Here is a 14,474-nt window from a genome sequence, read left to right as displayed (position 1 = left end):
AAAATCTAATTTTCCTAAAATAAAACCAGTAAAGTAAAACCAATAAAATATACAAAACTCACCTTCATTATCTTCTTGAAGTCCCTTATCGGTTTCAAAATCATCGCTTACTTTGAATTCAGAGTCAGAATCGTTACGTAAAATTTCATATAGTTCATGTGCGTAAAGATGATTTTGTGAGACATTTTCAATAACGTAACATATAAACTGCAGTCATTCATTGCCTACCCATGGTTTTTTCTTAACGATTTTTTAAATTTTAAAAATTTGCCATTAATATTTAAGCTTGCAAAATAAATCAAACTTTACTGTATTAATTTATATAAATAATCATAGTGTTGAAGCTGTCACCAGAAGTCTTTAACTAGATTCATTATAAACAAATTATTAGTATTTACTTCAAAATTAAAAAAAAAATAATTTATGAACAAAGGTAAACAAGCTAACATATCAGCAATCTACACTCACGGTTTGTTGGTTTTCACAAATTATATACAAGGAAAAAACAGATACATAATATTGTACATAATGTAACTTATACTCTACAAAAATTGTCTTAAAAGCAAGTAACACATGTTCGTGGACAAAAAGTTTGGGAAATGCAATATCATAATGTATTGTTACAAAATTGGCAGTTGCCAGCTTTAAGATTAATGCAAAAAAATTAATGTACTCATATTAATAGATGATTAGTTAATTATTATTATTATTATTGATAATCTAGTATGACAAATATTGTTAATCTCTGTTTTAGCAGAGTTTTATTAGAGCATTTTAAAATTTACTTACATTACATAGATGAAGATTATTTAGTTTTGTTTTATTATATTTACTAAAGCTTACAGCTTTAAAAGATCAAAATATTTTTGAAAAGCAAACTGCAACTTTTTCAAGTGATATTTGTATACTTGCACTTTTATTTAGTTCTGTTACTCATATATTACAGTCATTATATTGTTGAACAGAAATAATTTTAAATTGTAGATTTTAATTTATCTGGGAGTTGTAAAATTTAAAAAGTGGAGAACTTTCTGCCATTTTTTATCTTTATAAAATGTTTTTTTACAGGATCGAAAAATTTGATTATTGTTGACTTTTCCTTGAGAGGAGGATCAGCCATTTGATTAGTTTGAGTTTTTCTTTGTATCTTTATTTTCTGAGTTATTCTTTTAACCTTAATGAATTTATTTCATGTCTACATCCTCATTTATCAGTTTTACATATATATATCAATATTACTATTCATTTAGAATTTTCTGCCCTCTACACATCTTCTACAACCAGATTAGTTAAATTTGGATTTGTTAACATACGGTCCACTGACCTAGTTTTCCTTTTAAGATTCTGCCATAAATGTTTCTCTTATTGTCTTATTGCCTCATTTTGTATTCTGTCAACCTATATTTAACCTTTAACTTAACTCTTATAATCACTCTTCAAAAACTATATTATCCATATTTTATTGAAATTATACGTATTTTATCCTAGAAGTTGCTGCAGAAATCACTTTTTTAAAATAATTTTTACTCCTGAATTATAGTATACCTCTTTATAGGTTTTACATTTTTTTTATTTCTACCTGTTTCTCCTCACAATTTCTAACATTTTATCTAATCATTCATTTCTGATCAGATTTCATCAATCTAATTGGATACCTCCTCTTCATCTACAAATGTTGTGTAAATGGCTTTTTCACCTTAAACTGTACTTTTCAGAAATCAAATCGGACTTCATTTAGTTTGCCTTCCACCAAATGTTTTATCACATAATCTATCATAATGAGTATATTTGATTCATGAAATATCAAACTGATAATATATCGGTTTTTACATTTGCCCATTCCTGCTTTTTTTTGTAAAGTAACAAATTACACTGGTAGATTTAATTAATTTATTTTTGTCAGATTATTAACTTAAATATGATATTAACTCATATCAGTTATTGTTATTGGCTGATTAAATTGTCAGTTTATTATTATATAATATTTCTTTTTCACATAATTTTTATTAAGTAATAATGACATGTAGCATGGATTGAAGTGTATTTTGAATTGTATATTTATTATGGATGCCAGTGCCACTTTGGTTAAGCACCATCAAGAGAGTTATTTACATAAATAATCTCTCACTAATACATACGTACTTGCTCATTTTTTATTTGTGGCATTTATTTATCCTCAATTTACCCAATGGGTTTGTGATTTGTCTAACATTCTTCCCAACAGTAAATCTAGAAAACTTCAAAATTAATGTTTTTCTTGAAAATTGTCAAAATTTGTGCATTTAATAAGATAAATGTTATATTTTAGGAAAAGCTAAGAGATCCCATTTTACCAAACAGGCACTTAAATTTATTTTGCAGCACACAGATGAGTATATAAGCAACTGATCAACAGATTACACAATGTTCCTTGCATTCAAAGCATATATTTGATGAGTCTGATCTAACACAGAACCCAAAACAGAAAAGAAAGTATCAATAAAGAAAAGAAAAATGTTGAGAAAGGATAAGGAATGTACAGACTGCCCATTGAGGACCCAGAGTATGAAAAAAGACCCCATCCTGCAGATATTTTCCATACTACTGTTTAACCTCTTGGATAATAGTTACCCATCTGACCCACAGTACTTAAAGATATTAGAGGATTTTTATATAGGGTAGAGCATTATATCACAGATCAATGATTTTGCACTTATTAGCTTGTTGCAGTAGACCAATTAATGGTTAGATATATAAAGACTGGAATTTTTCTATAAGATTATCAGCTAAATTTGAAATTGAAGTAAAACTTTTTATGGAAAAATGTTTAATGCTAATCAATATTAAGGGGCATCATACTGGCAAGCCATCCTTCAGTAGGGCTCAGTAAGATGGTCGCTTCTTGGCCTGTGGGAACTGTCTAGGGATTCTTTTCCCTATTCAGAAGGCACATAGAAACTAGTATTTTGAAAATAACTCTCAAAACCGATTTAAAAAATAAATGGATAATTAAATAGTTATTAAAATTAATTACAGCCTACAATTTAATGAATGAAAAATAGTTGAAAATATTTTTTTTAAAACAAAGTATTAAAATCAACTTTAAAACTGCCAATTTTTAAGGCATTAATGGGCCCTGATAATTTATTTCATAAAATTGTTTAAACTTAGATGACGAAAAACGTAATAAATATAATCAATTTTCCAATCCATGCTGATGCATATATACTTAGATCAGATATTTTCAAGCTTTATGTATATTTTTGTTAATAAATAATAAATTACACATATTTCATTGGATACTATGAAGTAGAAAACCAATTTTTAATAATAAGATATTGTTACTTATAAGTTATTATATATATATATTTTTTTTTTTTGTGAAAACTCTTGATGTAAAATTTTATTTAAAAAAATAAAATTGTACCAAACCCTTTCAACTTGCTTTATTCATTTTATTTATTAGGTATAACTGAAAATGATGTACTTCCTTGAAATAAACCTGTTTTATTAATGAGATTTAATGTTATTTGTAACACAGTGATAATGATTGAATTTACTTTAAGAATATTCTGTAAAATATTACATCATTGTAATTTTAATTTCATTAAAATAACATAACATGTTAATTAATAAATCAGTATTATGATTCCCCTTAAATCTAACTGGTTTTTCTAAAAATTTTTTTAATATGACATCACATGATGCAGTAACTCTTGTAACTCTTCTGCTTTGACAAATTTACTTAAATTAGTGTTTATTTTCTGTTAAACCATTAGTTTTACCAGAGTTCATTGATTACAATTAAATTAAATTCCTTTTTTTAAAGGCCAAATGAAAACCTGTTACTAATTAAATTTTAAAGTATTCCGTAAGTAATAAAAAACATAGTCATTTTTACTGTAGTCTGTATTTACCGGTATGTTTTTAAAAAAAAAAAATTTTATCAGAAAAGAATACTTTGTATTCTTTGCTCATAAACTGTATCAATCAGATCGTGGTTAAGGCACATCAATTATTTAATTTAATGAACATTTTTATCGGGCTTTAATGCATACTTTGACATTACTTTTATCCTGATGATTCTGTGAGTTTATCTCTTTAGTGCTAGTTTTATCATATGATATGTCATCAACCCTTATGTTTTCTTTATCGTAATTTATTACTTCTTTTACATTTATTTAATCTTTTTCATAAGGTAGCAAAAATGTTATATCATATATAATTTGATACTTTAATCTTGTTTGCAGATTTATCATGTTTAAAGTTAATGCACAGGCAACTCGTGTAATGATTTGCCTAGCATTATGTTCTTGCTGCCTATTTTGCTTCAGGATTATGTGGTTCCAAATAATATGTCTAGATTATAGGTGTCGTAAAGAGTGCCAATTTCATTTTTCAAGTTTTTATTTTATATAAACATTTTTTGAAATTTTTTATCTGTAATTTATTGTTTTAAAACCCGGCATATCCTAAGTAAACTTTAATATATATGTCTGTATTTAAATGTTTTTACATTAAACTAATGTATCTGTATAAATTTTTTATATATTTCATTTTGAAATACACATATCGTGTGTCTAACTTCATTTGATCACCTTTTCTTTCTTAAATTAATTATTAAAAAATACATATTATGTAAAATTTATTGTTACATTAAAGTATAACTAATTAAATATTAATCTTCCATTTTTGTAGTTTAAGTAGAGAATTTGAATACCATTCATATTAACTTATTATTACAGTTTTCATATTTTATTATTATTATTTTGTTACACATAATATAATATTTTAGAATGACTATTTGTGCATTATTTTATCTATACATAATATACATATGTGTGTATAACTGTTATGTACTATATCAATTTGTATATATTTAACCGTTGAACTTGGTTGTTTTATATTTTATGTAATATAAGTTATAAATTTGTAGGTCCAAAGCAAATATCTACTTTCTAGTCGTTAGGTTTTTGTAATTGTATATTATTATTTTATTATAAATCACAAATGTTAACATTTAAATATTTTTAAATATGAATAAACAAATACATATTCCAAATATGGAATATGCATGTATCGTATTGAGTGATCAGTTATGTTTTAAGGATGGTTCGGGCTTTATTTTTTCTTTATTAGTTTCTTCTTTTTTTTTAAATTAATTTTGTGCAATAAATGCTAATGTGTTTTTTGATTATGATAAATTATAAAGGATAGATAAAAGAAATGTTATTTTAATTATAAAAAGGAAACGCATTAAATGCAATAAAAATATTTACATGCACTTGTAAAATGATCACCAATACCCTTAGGTTTTTAATTTTGATTTCTAATGTATATTGGTTAGTTTTATCATATTTTATTGTTAAATCCTATACGTATATATTTCAGTTTATCAGTTTATATTTATGTAAATATTATAATGATTATTAAAACATTGTAAATTATTTATTTATTTTAAATATTTATGTATATTTTTTGTATTTTATAATGGAAATAACAAGTAAGGAAAATTGTTCAAAAGTTTTTGAATTTGTTTTATTTTTCATCTATTATATATTTATATATACATGTATGTATGTATTAATTATATTGTAATAAATATTGTGCCTTTTGCTTTTATTATAATTATTATTGTATTATTATAATTATGATTATCATTAGTATTGATTTTTGTGTATAATATGTATAAAATACATTCGCTGAAATAAAATTACACAGTTTTAAGTATGTAAGGTTAGGTATTTTTAATGTATTTCCCATGATCTGTGTTCACTTACATTAGCTGGACACATACAGATACTGGGAACATGTTCTTGGAATGCCATCTACTTGCTCGTGGAATGAATACTGACATTCTAACTACTTTGTCACCCATAATTGTAGTTTTAAATGGACATGCTAAAGTAATATATGCAGAATATTCCACCTATTAGCTCTGTTTTTTAACTTCTTGCTGTAGGTCCTGTTGTGTAGTGAAAAATAAAGTTAAATGATACTATGAGCTTATCAAGCAGTCAAAAGAAAACAGTATTTGGTATGCTATTTTTAGTCAGGTGATGAACGTCATAAACATTTACATCAAAAGAAATGGTTAAATAAGTTAGAAAAAGTTATATGTATATTATCCTATTAAAAGAATTACAGGAAGATAGTCCTTTCTTTTTCCTGTTTAGCCTCTGAGAATTACCCTTCAGGTATTATTTCAGAGGATGATATGTATGATATGATATAGTGTAAATGAAGTGTAGTCTTGTACAGTCTCAGTTCGACCATTCCTGAGATGTGGTGAAACCCAACCACCAAAGAACACCGGTATTCATGATCTAGTAATCAAATCTGTATAAAAGTAACTGTCTTTACTGGGCCTTGAATACTGGAACTCTCAACTTCCAAATTAGCTGATTTGGTATGACATTCACCACTTGACCAAACCAGTGGGTTAGGAAGATAATCCTGAATATTTAAAATGTTACTTGAGAATGTCAACACCAGCACCCCAATAACAACACATCAGAAAGTATCAACCTTTTCTTAATAAAAGAAGACTACCAAGCACTCCGTGAAATGAAGAATTATAAAGCGGTGGGAGAAGATCACAGACCTTAGTAGAGATCTGGAAACATGCAGGAAGACCAACAAAAATCAACAAAGACCAACAGCTTGTTGTCAACATTAGGATCAAATAAAAACTACCAGAACACTGGTTGGACAGCCCTCATCCACCTGCTACCCAAAAAAGCAGACAAAACAGATCCTAACAACAGTTTTAGTAGTTCTTTTGATACATCTGACCAAAGAGGTTGCTGCAACTTTAGTCTGCTTTGATGTTTATTTAAACCGGTAGTTCAGTGTATACCTCTGCTGGTATTAAATTTTTTACAAACTAAGCCTTTAATTGCACCTGCATCAAAAGCTTAGAGCACTTTTCATTTGTCTGTTTTTGCTGGATCCTTCTTGGTATCTGATGTTTGAATTAGACATGCATCCTCCTCATAGAGGGCCTAGGAAAGCCTTACAAGGCACTTTGTAAAGAAGTGGCAATGACTGCTGGTGTAAGTACCCTGTAACAAGCAAGGACTTGCCCTAGACATACTTGCGCTCTTTTCAGAGCAGGGGCTGTAATCGAAGATTTCATAATTACTTACAGTTGCGTAAATGATCCAGCAACGGCAAACAGTGACAGGAGGACAATCAGGTCTATCTTGCTGTGAGCAGATCTCATATTTGTGGGCTTCCCTGACAAAGTAGTAGATGTCAGTGAGAAAGTAGATAGATTAGCTTAGCTTATTTTATTTACTGGTGAAGATGGCAATTGGAGAGTCTTAACGAAAAATCCAAGAAGTTAGAAAAGAAGAGGTTGTCAGGGGGGAGTGAAAGATGTTTCCATCTTCTCCTCTGATAACAAAAGCCAAGCTAGTCAGGCAGATACAACCATTCAGATATCAAAAAGTAGTTGATTAGTGAGTGATTTTGTCAAGATTGAGGGCAGGGCTGGTAGTTCTGTCCCTCTAATAGCACAATGTGAACAGTTGTTGGGGTTCTTGAGGACCCTCAAAGCACCTCAGTAGTGGTTCGCAGATGAATGATCCCAAAGGCTTAATGAGTTTAAGGCAATGTTCTTTGCTTTGGCAAATGGATTTGAGGTGCTTGCCTCTAAGCCAACTAAAGTCAAGGAGTTTATAGTTAGAAGCAGTTTCCATCTCTGTACTAGCACCTGTGTCTATTAGGATGGAGAGGAAACACTGTGCTAAGAGGTAAAATTTGAAAATTGGGAATAACGGATACTAGGAATGGTCTGGTTGTAAATGCAGATGACAAAGAGACAGTTAGTTATTTCAGAAAATGTCATTAGTAAAAACTTGGAGGTCATGGTGGATCAGAAATGTAAAAAATGCTGTAAATTATTGTCTATGATAAAGATTATTGCCTGTTAAAGGAGGAGATGTTAAACTGGTAGATGTGATGCCCAAAAGTATCATTGTGTATTAGAAGTTGGGCCTACTCTGTTTAACAAGTTTGTTGCCAAGGGTAGGTTGTTAGTAGATTTCTGTTGTAGAGTCAAACAGTACATTGATGTTTAGAGATGTTCTAAGTGTTGTAGATTTGGTCATAGAGCAAAATGCTGTCAACATGCTTCACTCTGTACACATTGTGGTGACAAGTATTACAAGAGTGAAGAGTCCTAAAAAGTCTGAGGCTTCTACTTGTGTAAATTGTAGAAGGTTGTGCAAGGATTGCAAGGCACCTTTCTGCAATTATACAGTTAAAACAGAACAGGGTCAATAGTAAGGACTGTGGTTGTTATTGGAGAGATGTTTATATGCATTTTAATTCATTGCATGGTTAAGTTTGGACAGATAAATTCCAAGGTGCTTATATTGCTCAGATCGAGTTGGGTGAAATTGTTAAAGGAGGTCCCTTGATGTAATTCTTCTGCATCATTCATACGTTGTACAGGGCAATCAGCAAGGTTATACTATATATTTATATATTATACTATAATATTTGGCAAAAATTTTGTAGTGAAAGTAATAGTAAAGTATGCCTGCAGTTCTGTGTAGGAGGACATTGATTCTGTCTTTTTGAGGTAGGTTTCTGATACTCATCATGTTGTTAAACTTGTTATTGATTTTCTTGATTTCTGTGTTAGCTCATATTTTCAGTTTAGAGATCCCACTGAGAAGCATTTAGAAAAACGACATAGGATTCTTGGTCGTGTTGATAACTGTCTTATAGTGCTAGGTGCTGATGTAACTGCTGAGTTGCTTCTTTGGTATTGTAGAGTCACAGGTATTAGTGCTGAATTAGTAGAAGGCTCTTTGTGCATTTTGGGTTACAGGTCTTTAATGTTTTTTGGTGAATCACTAATATATGTTGGAATGGTAGATGTTAGGAAATTGTTTGCTAGAACAAATTATTACTGTTGATAGGAATATTTTTTGTAGAGTTGCTTAGTCTGTTGTTGATTGTTCTAGTGATCATCGATTAATTATCTTGAGTTGGTTAGGGAGTTGCGAGATGCTTATAGTTCCAATGTTCCTGTTCATCAGGGGCACTTCCTGCATAGTTAGACAGACTGGCCTAAATTTGTTAATATTTTCTCTGCTAGACTTCGTGACTTAGACCAAAGTCTGGATGATATTCAGTTGGAAGACCTGGCAGAAAGATTTTCTCTAGCATTCATCAATGCTGCTGAGAATTCAATTCCCTGTTTAGATCAAGAGAGAATATTCCCTTGGTGGACTAGACAGATGTCTTTGTTGAAACTGTCTGTGAACCTTCTCAGAAGAACTGCTGCTTAGTAGGAGAGTGATCCTGAACAGTGAGCAGGTTTGGTAGATGACTATCGAAGGCAGATGTCTGAATATTTTCATTTGGTTAGGATATCAAAAAGGGACTCTTGGCATTCTATTAGAGAGCAAGGAAATAAGGATCCTTGGGGTGTTATATTTATAGTCTTGTTTATAATAAAGCTGAGATTTTAAATATTTTATTGAACGATTTATTGCCAAGTGATATGACTAATGAAACCTCATATCATCTGCGAGTCCAAGAGGAAGTTGCTGCTTTTTGTTCTGATGTTTTATCTGTGAAAATTATAGAGGCAGAGTTGCATCAGTTAATGTGCAGTTCTAGTAGAAATAAAGCCCCAAGTTTTGTTAGAATCACAGTGGAGCTCCTTAACCGTTCTTTCAAAATTGTGTTGGTACTTTGACTAGATTTTTTAATAAGATGCTGTTTGCTGGAAAAAAGGTTTTCTAAAATTTTTGTTTAAAGGTGGTGGCAAGGACCCCACTGAGCTCCTCTTATAGACCTTTAAGACTTCTGTCCGTTATTGGAAAGGCTTTTTGAGGTTTTGTATCTTCATATGACTAATAGATTGAATTCTAGAAATTTGTTGATTGATGATCAGTATGGTATTTGCCTAGGCAGGGGCAAAAGATGCTATTCTTAAGGTTATCAAGATTGTTTTTTCTAGTCAGTCTGAGTATGTCTTAGGTATCTTTTTGGACATATCAGGGGCTTTTAATAATTTGTGGTGGCCCTCTGCCTATTTCAGCTGCAGAAGCATGATTGTATACAAAATGAGTTGAATGTGTTATATAGTAATTTCAGCAATCAAGACATCATTCTTCAAGATGGCGTCTCAGAAGTAGCAAAAATGCTATCTAAAGATTGCCCGCAGAGTAGTGATTTAGGACCCCTGCTCTGGGTTGTTGAATTAGATTCTTTGATGTGGTTGAGGGTACTCAGTGGATGTAGCGTCATCATGTATGCGGTTGATGGACTTTACCCAGTTAAAGGAGATTCAAGTTATGAGATCATAACTTGATCAGCCCAGGCAGCCCAGGCTTGCAAGGTACTCCAGTTGTGGAGTTTACAACATAAAGTGGTATTTAGCCCAGAGAAAACAACAATGACGCTGCTGAAGTACAGACTAGCTGTTATACGATGATCTTGTGTATTGATGGCAGGTAATCAAATTAAATATGTCCCGCTGCATATATATCTAGCTGGTAGCCTTGATGAGAATCTTCTGTTCAAGGGACTAGAAAGAGAATCTTCTAAAGCTGCATGAAACCAGTCAAATGATTGAATTCATACTATTCAAGTAGGCAAGGTTTAGAATATTTAAAACAAATTGTTACAGGGTAAAGATATAAATGGGTAAATTAAATGAAAGAACTGGGACTAGAAAGAGAATCTTGTAAAGCTGCATGAAACCAGTCAAATGATTGAATTCATACTATTCAAGTAGGCAAGTTTTAAAATATTTAAAACAAAATGTTACAGGGTAAAGATATAAATGGGTTAATTAAATGAAAGAACTGGGACTAGAAAGAGAATCTTGTAAAGCTGCATGAAACCAGTCAAATGATTGAATTCATACTATTCAAGTAGGCAAGTTTTAAAATATTTAAAACAAAATGTTACAGGGTAAAGATATAAATGGGTTAATTAAATGAAAGAACTGGGACTAGAAAGAGAATCTTGTAAAGCTGCATGAAACCAGTCAAATGATTGAATTCATATTATTCAAGTAGGCAAGTTTTAGAATATTTAAAACAAATTGTTACAGGGTAAAGATATAAATGGGTTAATTAAATGAAAGAACTGGCAAGAGCAAGAGAATCTTGTAAAGCTGCATGAAACCAGTCAAATGATTGAATTCATACGATTCAAGTAGGCAAGTTTTAGAATATTTAAAACAAATTGTTACTGGGTAAAGATATAAATGGGTTAATTAAATGAAAGAACTGGCAAGAGAAAGAGAATCTTGTAAAGCTGCATGAAACCAGTCAAATGATTGAATTCATATTATTCAAGTAGGCAAGTTTTAGAATATTTAAAACAAACTGTTACAGGGTAAAGATATAAATAGGTTAATTAAATGAAAGAACTGGGACTAGAAAGAGAATCTTGTAAAGCTGCATGAAACCAGTCAAATGATTGAATTCATATTATTCAAGTAGGCAAGTTTTAGAATATTTAAAACAAACTGTTACAGGGTAAAGATATAAATAGGTTAATTAAATTAAAGAACTGGGACTAGAAAGAGAATCTTGTAAAGCTGCATGAAACCAGTCAAATGATTGAATTCATACTATTCAAGTAGGCAAGTTTTAGAATATTTAAAACAAAATGTTACAGGGTAAAGATATAAATGGGTTAATTAAATGAAAGAACTGGGACTAGAAAGAGAATGTTGTAAAGCTGCATGAAACCAGTCAAATGATTGAATTCATATTATTCAAGTAGGCAAGTTTTAGAAAATTTAAAACAAATTGTTACAGGGTAAAGATATAAATGGGTTAATTAAATGAAACAACTGGCAAGAGCAAGAGAATCTTGTAAAGCTGCATGAAACCAGTCAAATGATTGAATTCATACGATTCAAGTAGGCAAGTTTTAGAATATTTAAAACAAATTGTTACAGGGTAAAGATATAAATGGGTTAATTAAATGAAAGAACTGGGACCAGAAAGAAAATCTTGTAAAGCTGCATGAAACCATTAAATGATTGAATTCATATTATTCAAGTAGGCAAGTTTTAGAATATTTAAAACAAACTGTTAAAGGGTAAAGATATAAATAGGTTAATTAAATGAAAGAACTGGGACTAAAAAGAGAATCTTGTAAAGCTGCATGAAACCAGTCAAATGATTGAATTCATATTATTCAAGTAGGCAAGTTTTAGAATATATAAAATAAATTGTTACAGGGTAAAGATATAAATGGGTTAATTAAATGAAAGAACTGGGACTAGAAAGAGAATCTTGTAAAGCTGCATGTTACCAGTCAAATGATTGAATTCATATTATTCAAGTAGGCAAGTTTTAGAATATTTAAAACAAACTGTTACAGGGTAAAGATATAAATAGGTTAATTAAATGAAAGAACTGGGACTAGAAAGAGAATCTTGTAAAGCTGCATGAAACCAGTCAAATGATTGAATTCATATTATTCAAGTAGGCAAGTTTTAGAATATTTAAAACAAATTGTTACAGAGTAAAGGTATAAATGGGTTAATTAAATGAAAGAACTGGCAAGAGAAAGAGAATCTTGTAAAGCTGCATGAAACCAGTCAAATGATTGAATTCATATTATTCAAGTAGGCAAGTTTTAGAATGTTTAAAACAAACTGTTACAGGGTAAACATATAAATAGGTTAATTAAATGAAAGAACTGGGACTAGAAAGAGAATCTTGTAAAGCTGCATGAAACCAGTCAAATGATTGAATTCATACTATTCAAGTAGGCAAGTTTTAAAATATTTAAAACAAAATGTTACAGGGTAAAGATATAAATGGGTTAATTAAATGAAAGAACTGGGACTAGAAAGAGAATCTTGTAAAGCTGCATGAAACCAGTCAAATGATTGAATTCATACTATTCAAGTAGGCAAGTTTTAGAATATTTAAAACAAATTGTTACAGGGTAAAGATATAAATGGGTTAATTAAATGAAAGAACTGGCAACAGCAAGAGAATCTTGTAAAGCTGCATGAAACCAGTCAAATGATTGAATTCATATTATTCAAGTAGGCAAGTTTTAGAATATTTAAAACAAATTGGTACTGGGTAATGATATAAATGGGTTAATTAAATGAAAGAACTGGCAAGAGAAAGAGAATCTTGTAAAGCTGCATGAAACCAGTCAAATGATTGAATTCATACTATTCAAGTAGGCAAGTTTTAGAATATTTAAAACAAATTGTTACAGGGTAAAGATATAAATGGGTTAATTAAATGAAAGAACTGGGACTAGAAAGAGAATCTTGTAAAGCTGCATGAAACCAGTCAAATGATTGAATTCATATTATTCAAGTAGGCAGGTTTTAGAATATTTAAAACAAATTGTTACAGGGTAAAGATATAAATCGGTTAATTAAATGAAAGAACTGGGACTAGAAAGAGAATCTTGTAAAGCTGCATGAAACCAGTCAAATGATTGAATTCATACTATTCAAGTAGGCAAGTTTTAAAATATTTAAAACAAAATGTTACAGGGTAAAGATATAAATGGGTTAATTAAATGAAAGAACTGGGACTAGAAAGAGAATCTTGTAAAGCTGCATGAAACCAGTCAAATGATTGAATTCATACTATTCAAGTAGGCAAGTTTTAGAATATTTAAAACAAATTGTTACAGGGTAAAGATATAAATGGGTTAATTAAATGAAAGAACTGGGACTAGAAAGAGAATCTTGTAAAGCTGCATGAAACCAGTCAAATGATTGAATTCATATTATTCAAGTAGGCAAGTTTTAGAATATTTAAAACAAATTGTTACAGGGTAAAGATATAAATGGGTTAATTAAATGAAAGAACTGGCAAGAGCAAGAGAATCTTGTAAAGCTGCATGAAACCAGTCAAATGATTGAATTCATACGATTCAAGTAGGCAAGTTTTAGAATATTTAAAACAAATTGTTACTGGGTAAAGATATAAATGGGTTAATTAAATGAAAGAACTGGCAAGAGAAAGAGAATCTTGTAAAGCTGCATGAAACCAGTCAAATGATTGAATTCATATTATTCAAGTAGGCAAGTTTTAGAATATTTAAAACAAATTGTTACAGGGTAAAGATATAAATGGGTTAATTAAATTAAAGAACTGGGACTAGAAAGAGAATTTTGTAAAGCTGCATGAAACCAGTCAAATGATTGAATTCATACTATTCAAGTAGGCAAGTTTTAGAATATTTAAAACAAATTGTTACAGGGTAAAGATATAAATGGGTTAATTAAATGAAAGAACTGGCAAGAGCAAGAGAATCTTGTAAAGCTGCATGAAACCAGTCAAATGATTGAATTCATACGATTCAAGTAGGCAAGTTTTAGAATATTTAAAACAAATTGTTACTGGGTAAAGATATAAATGGGTTAATTAAATGAAAGAACTGGCAAGAGAAAGAGAATCTTGTAAAGCTGCATGAAACCAGTCAAATGATTGAATTCATATTATTCAAGTAGGCAAGTTTTAGAATAT

The 14,474-nt window shown here is 30.0% G+C and overlaps 1 protein-coding gene across 8 annotated transcripts in view; it reads left to right on the top strand.

The window, feature by feature from the left end:
• Mbs (Myosin binding subunit) overlaps positions 1-5,714 on the top strand; it is a 308,562-nt gene extending 302,848 nt beyond the window's left edge. For all 8 annotated transcript variants that reach the window (XR_012757331.1, XR_012757329.1, XR_012757330.1 and 5 more), the window contains one exon: positions 4,230-5,714. The gene's annotated coding sequence lies outside the window, so the exon portion shown is untranslated. The remainder of the gene's footprint in view (positions 1-4,229) is intronic.
• Positions 5,715-14,474: the final 8,760 nt, after the last annotated feature.

The sequence above is a fragment of the Lycorma delicatula genome, chromosome 8 (assembly GCF_047948215.1).
Source record: "Lycorma delicatula isolate Av1 chromosome 8, ASM4794821v1, whole genome shotgun sequence".
Classification (NCBI taxonomy): domain Eukaryota; kingdom Metazoa; phylum Arthropoda; class Insecta; order Hemiptera; family Fulgoridae; genus Lycorma; species Lycorma delicatula.
Note: the sequence above shows the minus strand (reverse complement) of the source record. Positions and strands in the feature narration are given on the sequence as shown.